The 11,397-nt window shown below is 32.6% G+C and overlaps 1 non-coding gene across 1 annotated transcript; it reads left to right on the top strand.

Annotated features, from left to right (window-relative positions):
• The first annotated feature begins 3,027 nt into the window (after window positions 1-3,027).
• Window positions 3,028-3,105, top strand: Trnan-guu (transfer RNA asparagine (anticodon GUU)). Its single transcript has one exon. It is a non-coding gene; the product is annotated as a tRNA-Asn (tRNA).
• Window positions 3,106-11,397: the final 8,292 nt, after the last annotated feature.

Here is an 11,397-nt window from a genome sequence, read left to right as displayed (position 1 = left end):
TTCGAAATTTGTGAAGTTAGCAGCCTAGCAGCCTGGCAGCCTAGCAGCCTAAAGATAACTAAGGAAAATACAAACATGTAAACCGTCGGAAATGAGTCGGTAGCACATACTTAGACTATTCCACGTCTTTTTTTCAGTATCGCGAACTTTTTTTTATTTTTTTAAATATTGAACTTTGTTTTTTGTTGTTGTTTTTTTGACACTTCGAAATTTGTGAAGTTAGCAGCCTAGCAGCCTGGCAGCCTAGCAGCCTGGCAGCCTAATAGCCTAAAGAAAACAAAGGGCAATACAAACATGTAAACCGTCGGAAATGAGTCGGTAGCACATACTTAGACTATTCCACGTCTTTTTTCAGTATCGCGAACTTTATTATTTTAAATATTGAACTTTTTTTTTTTGTCTTTTTTGACACTTCGAAATTTGTGAAGTTAGCAGCCTAGCAGCCTAGCAGCCTGGCGACCTTGCAGCCTAGCAGCCTAAAGAAAACTTAGGACAATACAAACATGTAAACCGTCGGAAATGAGTCGGAAGCACATACTTAGACTATTCCAAGTCTTTTTTAAGTATCGCGAACTTTATCTTTTTTTTAATATTGAACTTTGTTTTTTTTTACTCTTCGAAATTTGTGAAGTTAGCAGCCTAGCAGCCTGGCAGCCTAGCAGCCTAAAGAAAACTAAGGATAATACAAACGAAATGAGTCGGTAGCACCTACTTAGATCATTCCACGTTTTATTTCAGTATCGCGATCTTTATTTTTTTAAATATTGAATTTTATTTTATTTTTCATTCTGACGCTTCGAAATTTGCGGGATTAAACATGTTTATCACACACCCGTGCCGATTTTGCGACTCAGTAAATATGGTATTGCACGGCCGTGCATATATTTTGACGTGACGTTATAAGCGTTATACAAATATAATGTAAAGACGCGCTAAATAGTAGCGTTAAACTATAGGCGCGTCAATGAAAAATGACTCTTATTTCACTTTAAACGGTCTTTATTTTGGGTATGTGATAAACAGAATATTAAATTCGTGTAAGTTCATTACTGAATTTATTGCACTCGATGAATAAAATAATATTATGCTCGCCAGAGGCTCGCATAATATAATTTATTCAACTCGTGCAGTAAATTCAGTATTGAACTTACACTCATTCAATATCCTCTATTTTCAAATAACGTAGAAAGTAGTTTTAATCTTAACATTTTCACGGCTAATAATGTCGCTTTCTATGGACAATAAGCGACGTCATGTGACTTATTTATGATATGCTATTTTGTATGTATATGTTTATAATGAAGTTGACGATGTTCAACGCATATTTATCTTAGGTCTGTAAAGATAAATCGGTTGAAATGTAAAGAGATATACAATGCATATGTTTAAACGAACACATTAATGAACATAAAGATTATCTGAACTTAAGAACAATACCCATTTGATCAATAGCCGCGATACTGAAAAAAGACGTGGAATAGTCTAAGTATGTGCTACCGACTAATTTCCGACGGTTTTCATGTTTGTATTATCCTTTGTTTTCTTTAGGCTGCTAGGCTGCTAGGCTGCCAGGCTGCTAACTTCACAAATTTCGAAGAGTCAAAAAAACAAAGTTCAATATTAAAAAAAAATAAAGTTCGCGATACTGAAAAAAGACGTAGAATAGTCTAAGTATGTGCTACCGACTCATTTCCGACGGTTTACATGTTTGTATTGTCCTAAGTTTTCTTTAGGCTGCAAGGCTTCCAGGCTGCTAGGCTGCTAGGCTGCTAGGCTGCTAACTTCACAAATTTCGAAGCGTCAAAATAAAAAAAAAACAAAGTTCAATATTTAAAAAAATAAAGATCGCGATACTGATATAAGACGTGCAATGGTCTAAGTATGTGCTTCCGATTCATATCCGACGATTTCATGTTTGTACTATTCTTAGTTTTCTTTAGGCTGCCAGGCTGCCAGGCTGCTCTAGGCTGCTAGGCTGCCAGGCTGCTAGGCTGCTAGGCTGCCAACTTCAGGCTGCTGGGCTGCTAGGCTGCCAACTTCACGAACATTTGTATAAGATGTTATTTTGTTTCATCTCGTGAATTTTAAAAACAGTATTCTCACTCGTGACTACGCTAGTCGTGATAATACTGTATTTAAAGCCCACTCGATGAAATAAAATTTCATCATACACACAAACAAACAAATATCCTCTATTTATTAAAGTCGTTGAATATATATATTTATGCACGAAATAAGAAAAACATTCTAAATTAGTAGAAAAGTTGTCGGGGAAACAGATGAATATCTTACATTGATCAAAGTCATTGCAATATTTTACTGTGTCACATTTACATTTTACATTAAAATGTGATTATAATAAGCATAAAGAATTATTACCTTACACTATGTTATGTAAGCGTTATATGTTCACAAAAAAGTGACAATTACACGCAGAATAATATCAATGTATTTAGATAGATGGCTTAAAGAATCTTGGAAGTTACATACTATTTCATACCAGCTATTTGTGATCAAATTTGTGTTCAATCAGTTTTATAATTCGGCTTTTAAATTTGGACTTTTACTAGTTAATATCAATGCTATATTATTCTATATTGTTTTTCCATTCATTATCTTAGATATAATTAAATTACATGTATTAACATGTGTTTATTATAATCTATTAATTCTAAAAAAGTATATGTAATCAAGACCAATAAGCGAATGTTCAGTTTTGCATAATGAATGTCATTTAATTAACAAAGAAAATAAAGGATACAATTAATGAAAAGATCTGTTGATTGGAAGCTAGCTTTAATGAAAAGGCAATTATATTATAACTAGGGAAAAACGTTCACCAAAAACACGACGTGTGGTGTACTTTCTATATACATTTGTATCAAAAAAATAACTGCACGTTTATTATTACCATTAGCATTACGTGGACATGTTCTCGGACCGCTTAATTAAGGTAATGAAATGTTTTATTTAACAATATGCGCACAACAATATATCAATAAACGCATGCTATGCAATGGTCAAATCGTCTCTGTGGCGCAATCGGTTTAGCGCGTTCGGCTGTTAACCGAAAGGTTTTTGGTGGTTCAAGCCCACCCAGGGACGTATATTTTTTTATTTTATCATGGCGACGTTTTTGAATTTAAAAGTCCACAATATGTTTGCATATTTTCATGCGTTGCTTTCCAACTGAATTGTCTTTAAAATGCACCTGTAAAAATTTTGGAAACTATACAGATTTATTTTCGTTTTTATTTATTTCCTCTTTCTTTCAACATTGTGTTTAACATTTGTATCAAATCAAAGAGGGGCTTTTGCTCGGCATAAGTATATGATGAATATTATACACAAACAAAAAAGTAAACTTTAAAACAGATAATGATAACGTATATTATTTTTTAAAAACTATTCTTTATTGAAAATTTTATTTTTCTTTGTATGAATATGCTTGCACTTCATAAATAGATGAAATCCTTACCAAAAAAAATTAAGTTAAGCAAAGTTACTGTTGTAGCACTATAATGCATGGCTTATCAAATTCCAAATGTTAAATGTCGAATACTGATTAAAACGGTCTAGGTAGCGTCCATGAACAGACTCAACCAAAACCGATACCTGCAACATTTTTTTTTTCGTTTAAAGGCATTCTTAGAGATTTTTTTATTATTCGCTATTTTATCGTTGAAATCATTTTTAAAAATTCTCTTATGGACACACAACAATTTATCTCGGCTTCACCTTGGACAATTTTGTTGCTTATCCAAGCAAACTTTCTAAGGAGGACACTTTTACCTTTGAAGAAAAACTCATTCTGTATTCATTACATAATGCATGGTTAATCGTTTCAAGTCTTTTGTAAATAATCACTCGACCTACCTGACCATAAATGATTATATTACCCGAACAGTGCATTATTTAACATTAACACTCAAAACTGACATCTATTGACTAAAATTTTATAAAATAAATTCTAGTTCCGTATGCTAATATTAAACTTTTCAAATTTAAACACACATTTTGTTCGTTGCAATAACAATACCAAAAATTTGTGGCGAAATAACAACATACAATGAATCTGTGATACATTTAGATAAATGTCGTACAAAAAAATCTAATAGATAAGAATTTGACGAGATAAATATTCATAATGTACATGTCGTGAAATAATAACAAAACTGATAAACTTATTTTCTTGAAGGTATCGGAATATCTTTCTTTTTTCTTTTTTAAACAAGTTTTTTAAAATAGGAATATACATTTATTTTCTCGGTGAAAATGTTTTGTAAATATATCACATTTTACTGGAAATTAAGGCATTGACACCATATTAAGACATATAATTATTTGTGTACAAAAGCAAATAGAAAGGAAAAGGTGCTAAGCAATGAAAATTACTAGGCTAAAAGGGGTTCCAAATTACTGTTATCAAGAAATTTTGTAGATGTGTGAAGTTGGCCGCCCAAGCGGCCTGGCGGCCTGGCGGCGTGGAAGTTGGCAGCCCAGCGGCCCAGCGGCCCTGGCGGCGTGAAGTTGGCGGCCCAGCGGGCCCGGCGGCCTGGCGGCGTGAAGTTGGCGGCCCAGCGGCCTGGCGGCCAAACTTTTAATGTTGTAGAAATGTTATTTTAACAATAAAACGGCATTTAATGAAGTTTTAGAGATAATTATTGTTATTTAAGGGATATATAAAAAGAAAAAATCACTTTCAGATAACTTTTTTATTTTCACATTTTTGTGAAGTTGGCCAAAAATTTTAGTGTTGTAGAAATGTTATTTTTTAACAAAATAAAACGGCATTTAATGAAAGTTTTTAAAAAGATAATCATTGTTATTTAAAGGATATATAAAAAGAAAAAAATCACTTTCAGAGAACTTTTTATTTTCTCATTTTTGTGAAGTTGGCGGCCTGGCAGCCCAGCGGCCTGACAGCCAAAATTTTTAATGTTGTTGAAATGTTATTTTAACAATAAAACGACATTTAATGAAGTTTTAAAGATAATTATTGTTATTTAAAAGATATATAAAAAAAATAATCACTTTCTGAGAAAGCTTTTTTATTTTGTCATTTTTGTGAAGTTGGCGGCCCAGCGGCCTGGCGGCCAAAAATTTTAATGTTGTAGAAATGTTATTTTAACACTAAAACGGCATTTAATGAAGCTTTAAAGATAATTAGTGTTATTTAAAGGATATATAAAAAAAAAAAATCACTTTCAGAGAACTTTTTTATGTTCTCATTTTTGTGAAGTTGGCGGCCTGGCGCCCAGCGGCCTGACGGCCAAAAAATTTAATATTATTGAATGTTATTTTAACAATAAAAAACGGCATTTAATGAAGTTTTAAAGATAATTAGTGTTATTTAAAGGATATATTAAAAAGAAAAAATCACTTTCAGAGAACTTTTTTAATTTTCTCATTTTCCATAGGTAACGGGCCTTGGCGTTGGGATTTCCCTATCCTCTATCTAACCAAATGGTTGATTACTTTTTCTCACTCACATGGACACACAAATATCAGTGAATCTACTTGCTACGCGCATTACAACGTACCTAGTTTGAAAAGCGAGGGCTTAGGCACCTTACTTTCTATGATTAAAAAGCATTATGTACGTCCGCAGAAATTTTACTGACCAAGTTTATGTGTGATGCAAGGTTATCATGATAAAACACATCAATATTAAAGTCGGAAAGTGTCATAATATAAGTGTTTATAAGGAAATTCAGTCGGTTGACAAAAAGCGTTTACCGTTTACAAAGCTGTTTCTACTTATTTGGTTATTTTGGCCGAATATTCAATTAAATTATATCAAAATGAGATTCGTCATTAAGAAGTATCTATTATTGAGAGATAATAAATTATAAATCCCTTCATCATTTCCGATAGAGGACCTTTTCTGTTCTAATGTTGTTTGAAACCGGTTTGTACCTTAAAGGTTAAAGTGATAGCGTTTGTGTAGATGAGCTACGCAATTCGCGGGTCAGTGATTTCCCACAAATATTACGAAAATTTTCAAACAATATTTTTTGTGTTTATTATTTATATCAGATACATAGGTAAATGTGTTGAGTACGTTTAAGATAATTATTTAGTGACGCAGTGGTCAAGTCCACACTATAAGGGTGTTAAACATTTATCATATTGTATTTATCATCTTTTAACGATATAAATAAACAAAATCTACCAATTTGCCAACCGTCCACTTAACGCAGTGGTTCCATATAATGGAAATTGCTATCATAGAATCATCGTCGGATACCCACGGCCGAACCATTAACAGCATGTTATGTAACATGTTTATCAATCGTGGGTATCCGACGATGTCATGAAATGTAACATCAACTTATATACTGCTTCTTTGGTTCCTTACATTAATATAATGGTTTCATATATTGTAAAAATAATTCGGTTTCATATAAGGGCATCTGGTTCCATACATGGCTACTTTGGTACCATATATTGAAGAACTGGTATCCTATAAAGTGATAATCAAGTCATATATTGCTACTTTAGTTCCGTACATTGATATAAATTGTTTTCATAAATTGTAAAAATGAATTAATATATTGAAAATTCGGTTTCATATCAGGACATCTAGTTCTATATATGGCTTCTTTGGTACAATATATTGAAGAATTGGTATCATATAATGTGATAACCAACTTATATATTTCTACTTTGGTTTCATAAATTGATACATTGGTTTCATATATTGAAAAATGAATTCATATTTGTGATAACTCGGTTTAATATCAGGATATCTGGTTCCATACATGGCTACTTTGGTACCATATATTGAAGAACTGGAAGCATATATCGAGAAAATACATATATATATTAACTAAAACCACTGACTTTAAAAAGTTGTAATATGTCGTCATCTAAGCATTCATGCCCATTCTGACTAAAATAACTGCTGAAAATATTTACATCGGGGCATTTTCTGGAAATGATAACATATGGCGCACAAAATACCAATGATAACGTACGGCGCATTTTTTTCTGATTAATTGATTTTCTTTATAATAGAAAAGTTATGTTTACAAGACATAAGAGGATGTGTAGAACCAAATTAAGAAATTGAAATAAATAATATTAGTGTCCAGCTGTATATGTCATCCAATGAAAGCACTGTATTTCTTAAAAAAAATTTGTGTAAATTTTCATAGGTGATATATCAAAGTCCGTTCATAGCAGCCTTCTATTTTTAATAGTGTATCATAGAACCGCGTTTGTGCAAATGGACAGGTATAGTGACGAAATAAAGTTAATATTAATGTAGGCAAATAAAGCTTGTCACTAAGTATGTTTGTATTCATCCGTAGCTGTTCTACAGAAAAAAGAAATATTCTCCGGTCGCTATCGCTCCCGTCGAAGTTTCTAATTTCTGTAGAACAACACGGATGAACACTAACATATACTTTGTAAACACCAGTTTAACAGTAGCGTAATAATTTTTAAAACCGTTCTTTCATAAAGATAATGATGTCATCTAAGCGCATGAGCGGTCTTGCACTAAAGGTTTCAGACGGGTTTTCCGACATGGTTAAAAACATCAAAATCCAAATCCGATTTGAAAAATGAAGGTCCATTCGCATCAATTGCGGATCCCTAATTGTAAATCAAAGGAACATCATAATTTGATCAAAACAATTACATGCAAGAATTTGCCTGTCATATTCTGGCGGCGGTTTTTTCCTCAAATGCCCCGACAAAACAATAATTAAAAGAATAAATAAGATTGCAGGTATCGGCAATAATAGAGTTACATTGGAATTTGCTTATTAATTTCGAGTGTTAAATATAAAAGTTTCAAATCGGATTTGGATTTTGATGTTTTTAACCATGTCGGAAAACCCGTCTGAAACCTTTAGTGCAAGACCGCTCATGCGCTTAGATGACATCATTATCTTTATGAAAGAACGGTTTTAAAAATTAGTACGCTACTCTTAAACTAGTGTTTACAAAGTATATGGAGGCAGTACACAGTTTCGGCCGTTTAGTTTGGAATTGGCCAGGGTCAAATTTACAAATAAGAGACAGTTTTGAAATTGAAGTGGATATTTGAGGTTCTAAATGTTTATAGTTACTATATTTCAAGTTTCAATGACTAGTATTGTGTTTCAGTTATTTAGTAAAATTGAATTTAGTGGTGTTGACCCTTGGTTTTTTGAGAGAGTACCTGTCGGATGCGAACGTGTGGTTTTTGGAGCTAGCCGGTGAATCAGCTCTTCAATTTAAAGGGTATGCAGAAGACTTAGAATAGTGAAAAAGTAGGTGCATGACTCCCCGTTTGGATGTTTATTTTCAGATTGTGCATTGTTTAAGAAGAAGAATCACTATAGCTTGTGATTAATTCTTTTGACGTTAATATATTTTGGTAATTATGCGGATAGGGGTAATCCACTCTTTTGTCGTTGATTTTCGCGGACCAAAACAATGAAAAACACCGAGCTAATTGTGCCCAGAAAAACTAGAAGGTGACATGTATTTTTAATTGTTTGCTGTGAGATACATATGTATATGTTAAATATGAAATGCATTTATTTCAGGTGTGTGATTACAGACTTGTGTGTGAGGTTTTTATTGTGGCGCAGTCAGTTGTTTGCCGAGAAGCCTTGAAAACTGTGTATTGCCCCCTATGTTAGTGTTCATCCGTGTTGTTCTACAGAAATTAGAAACTTCGACGGGAGCGATAGCGACCGGAGAATATTTCTTTTTTCTGTAGAACAGCTACGGATAAATACAAACATATTTAGTGTCAAATTTTATTTGCCTACATTAATATTAACTTTATTTCGTCACTATACCTGTCCATTTGCACAAACGCGGTTCTATGAAACACTATTAAAAATAGAAGGCTGCTATGAACGGATTTTGATATATCACCTATGAAAATTTACACAAAGAATTTTTTAGAAATACAGTGCTTTCATTGGATGACATATACAGCTGGACACTAATATTATTTATTTTCAATTTCTTAATTTGGTTTCTACACATCCTCTTATGTCTTGTAAACATAAACTTTCTTTTATAAAAGAAAATCAATTAATCAGAAAAAAATTGCGCCGTACGTTATCATTGGTATTCTGTGCGCCATATGTTATCATTTCCAGAAAATGCACCGATATTAATATTTTCAGCAGTTATTTTAGTCAGAATGGGCATGAATGCTTAGATGACGACATATTACAACTTTTTAAAGTCAGTGGTTTAGTTAATATATATATATGTAAACGAAACAGTGAATTTGAGAGAAAAAGCCGTACGTTTACCACGATCAAAACCGATGTTAAAATTCTCTCGCTTCGAATCTGGTGACGCGCATTTCAGATGAAGCACGGGACGAAACATCGTGAAATAAAATCATGGTGTGCCAAGAAAAAGAAGGTTGTTTATGTACTTTTACATTAGAACATCACGAATTTCAGACCCTACTTTTTGGCTGCATCCGCCATCTTGTTTGTTTGGGTAACGAACGGCGTGATTCTCCCCCGTGATATAAGTTGATTTTCTCGATATATGCTTCCAGTTCTTCAATATATGGTACCAAAGTAGCCATGTATGGAACCAGATATCCTGATAAACCGAGTTATCACAAATATGAATTCATTTTTCAATATATGAAACCAATGTATCAATTTATGAAACCAAAGTAGAAATATATAAGTTGGTTATCACATTATATGATACCAATTCTTCAATATATTGTACCATAAGTAGCAATATATAGACAGATGTCCTGATATGAACGATATTTCATAATATATTCAGTGTTTAACAATTTATGAAAACAATTTATATCAATGTACGGAACTAAAGTAGGCAATATATGACGTTGATTATCACTTTATAGGATACCAGTTCTTCAATAAATATGGTACCAAAGTAGCCATGTATGGAACCAGATGCCCTTATATGAAACCGAATTATTTTTACAATAATATGAAACCCCCCATTATGATTAATGTAAGGGAACCAAAGAAGTAGTATATAAGTTGATGTTACATTCTATGATAGGCAATTTCCATTATATAGACACCACTGCGTTAAAGTGGACGGTTGGCAAATTGGTAGGTTTTGTTTATTTTATCGTCGTTAAAAGATGATAATACAATAATGATAATTGTTTTACACCCTATAGGTAGGACTTGACCACTGCGTCACTAAATAATTATCTTAACGTACTCAACACTATTTACCTATGTATCTGATATAAATAATAAACACAAAAAAATATTGTTTGAAAATTTCGTTAATATTTGTGGGAAAGTCACTGACCCGCGAATTGCGTAGCTCATCAATACACAAACCGCTATCACTTTACCTTTAAGGTACAAACCGGTTTCAAACAACATTAGAACAGAAAAGGTCCCTCTATCGGAAATGATGAAGGGATTATAATTTATTATCTCTCAATAATAGATACTTCTAATGACGAATCTCATTTTGATATAATTTAATTGAATATTTCGGTCCAAAATAAACCAAATAAGTAGAAATAGCTTTGTAAACGGTAAAACGCTTTTTGTCAAGCCGACTGAATTCCTTATAAACACTTATATTATGACACTTTCCGACTTTAATATTTGATGTGTTTTATCATGATAACTTGCATCACACATAAACTTGGGTCAGTAGAATTTTGCGGACGTACATATTGCTTTTAATCATAGAAAGTCAGGTGCCTAAGCCCTCGCTTTTTCAAACTTAGGTACGTTGTAATACGCGTAGCAAGTAGATTCACTGATATTTGTGTGTCCAGTGAGTGAAGAAAAATAATCAACATTTGGTGAGATAGAGGAAGGGAATCCCAACGCCAAGGCCCGTTCCCTATGGAAAATGAGAAAATAAAAAAGTTCTCTGAAAGTGATTTTTTCTTTTATATATCCTTTAAATAACAATAATTACTTAAACTTCATTAAATGTCGTTTTATTGTTAAAATAATATTCAACAACATTAAATTTTTGGCCGTCAAAGCCGCTGGGCTGCCAGGCCGCCAACTCACAAAATGAGAACATACAATGTTCTCTGAAAGTGATTTTTTCTTATATATCTTTAAATAACAATAATTTTCTTTAAAATTCATTTAATGCCGTTCTTATTGTTAAAATAACATTTCTACAAACAATTAAAATTTTTGGCCGTCAGGCCGCTGGGCTGCCAGGCCCGCCAACTTCAACAAAAATGACAAAAATAAAAAAGTTCTCTGAAAGTGATTTTTTCTTTGAATTATCCTTTAATGACACTAATTATCTTTAAAACTTCATTAAATGCCGTTTAGTGTTAAAATAACATTTCTACAACATTAAAATTTTTGGCCGCCAGGCCGCCAACTTCACAAAAAATGACAAAATAAAAAAGTTCTCAGAAAGTGATTTTTTTTTTTATATATCCTTTAA

The sequence above is a fragment of the Ruditapes philippinarum genome, unplaced genomic scaffold, assembly GCF_026571515.1.
Source record: "Ruditapes philippinarum isolate M1 unplaced genomic scaffold, ASM2657151v2 ctg425_1_1_1_1, whole genome shotgun sequence".
Taxonomy (NCBI): Eukaryota; Metazoa; Mollusca; class Bivalvia; order Venerida; family Veneridae; genus Ruditapes; species Ruditapes philippinarum.
This window is presented reverse-complemented; position numbering and strand designations above follow the sequence as displayed.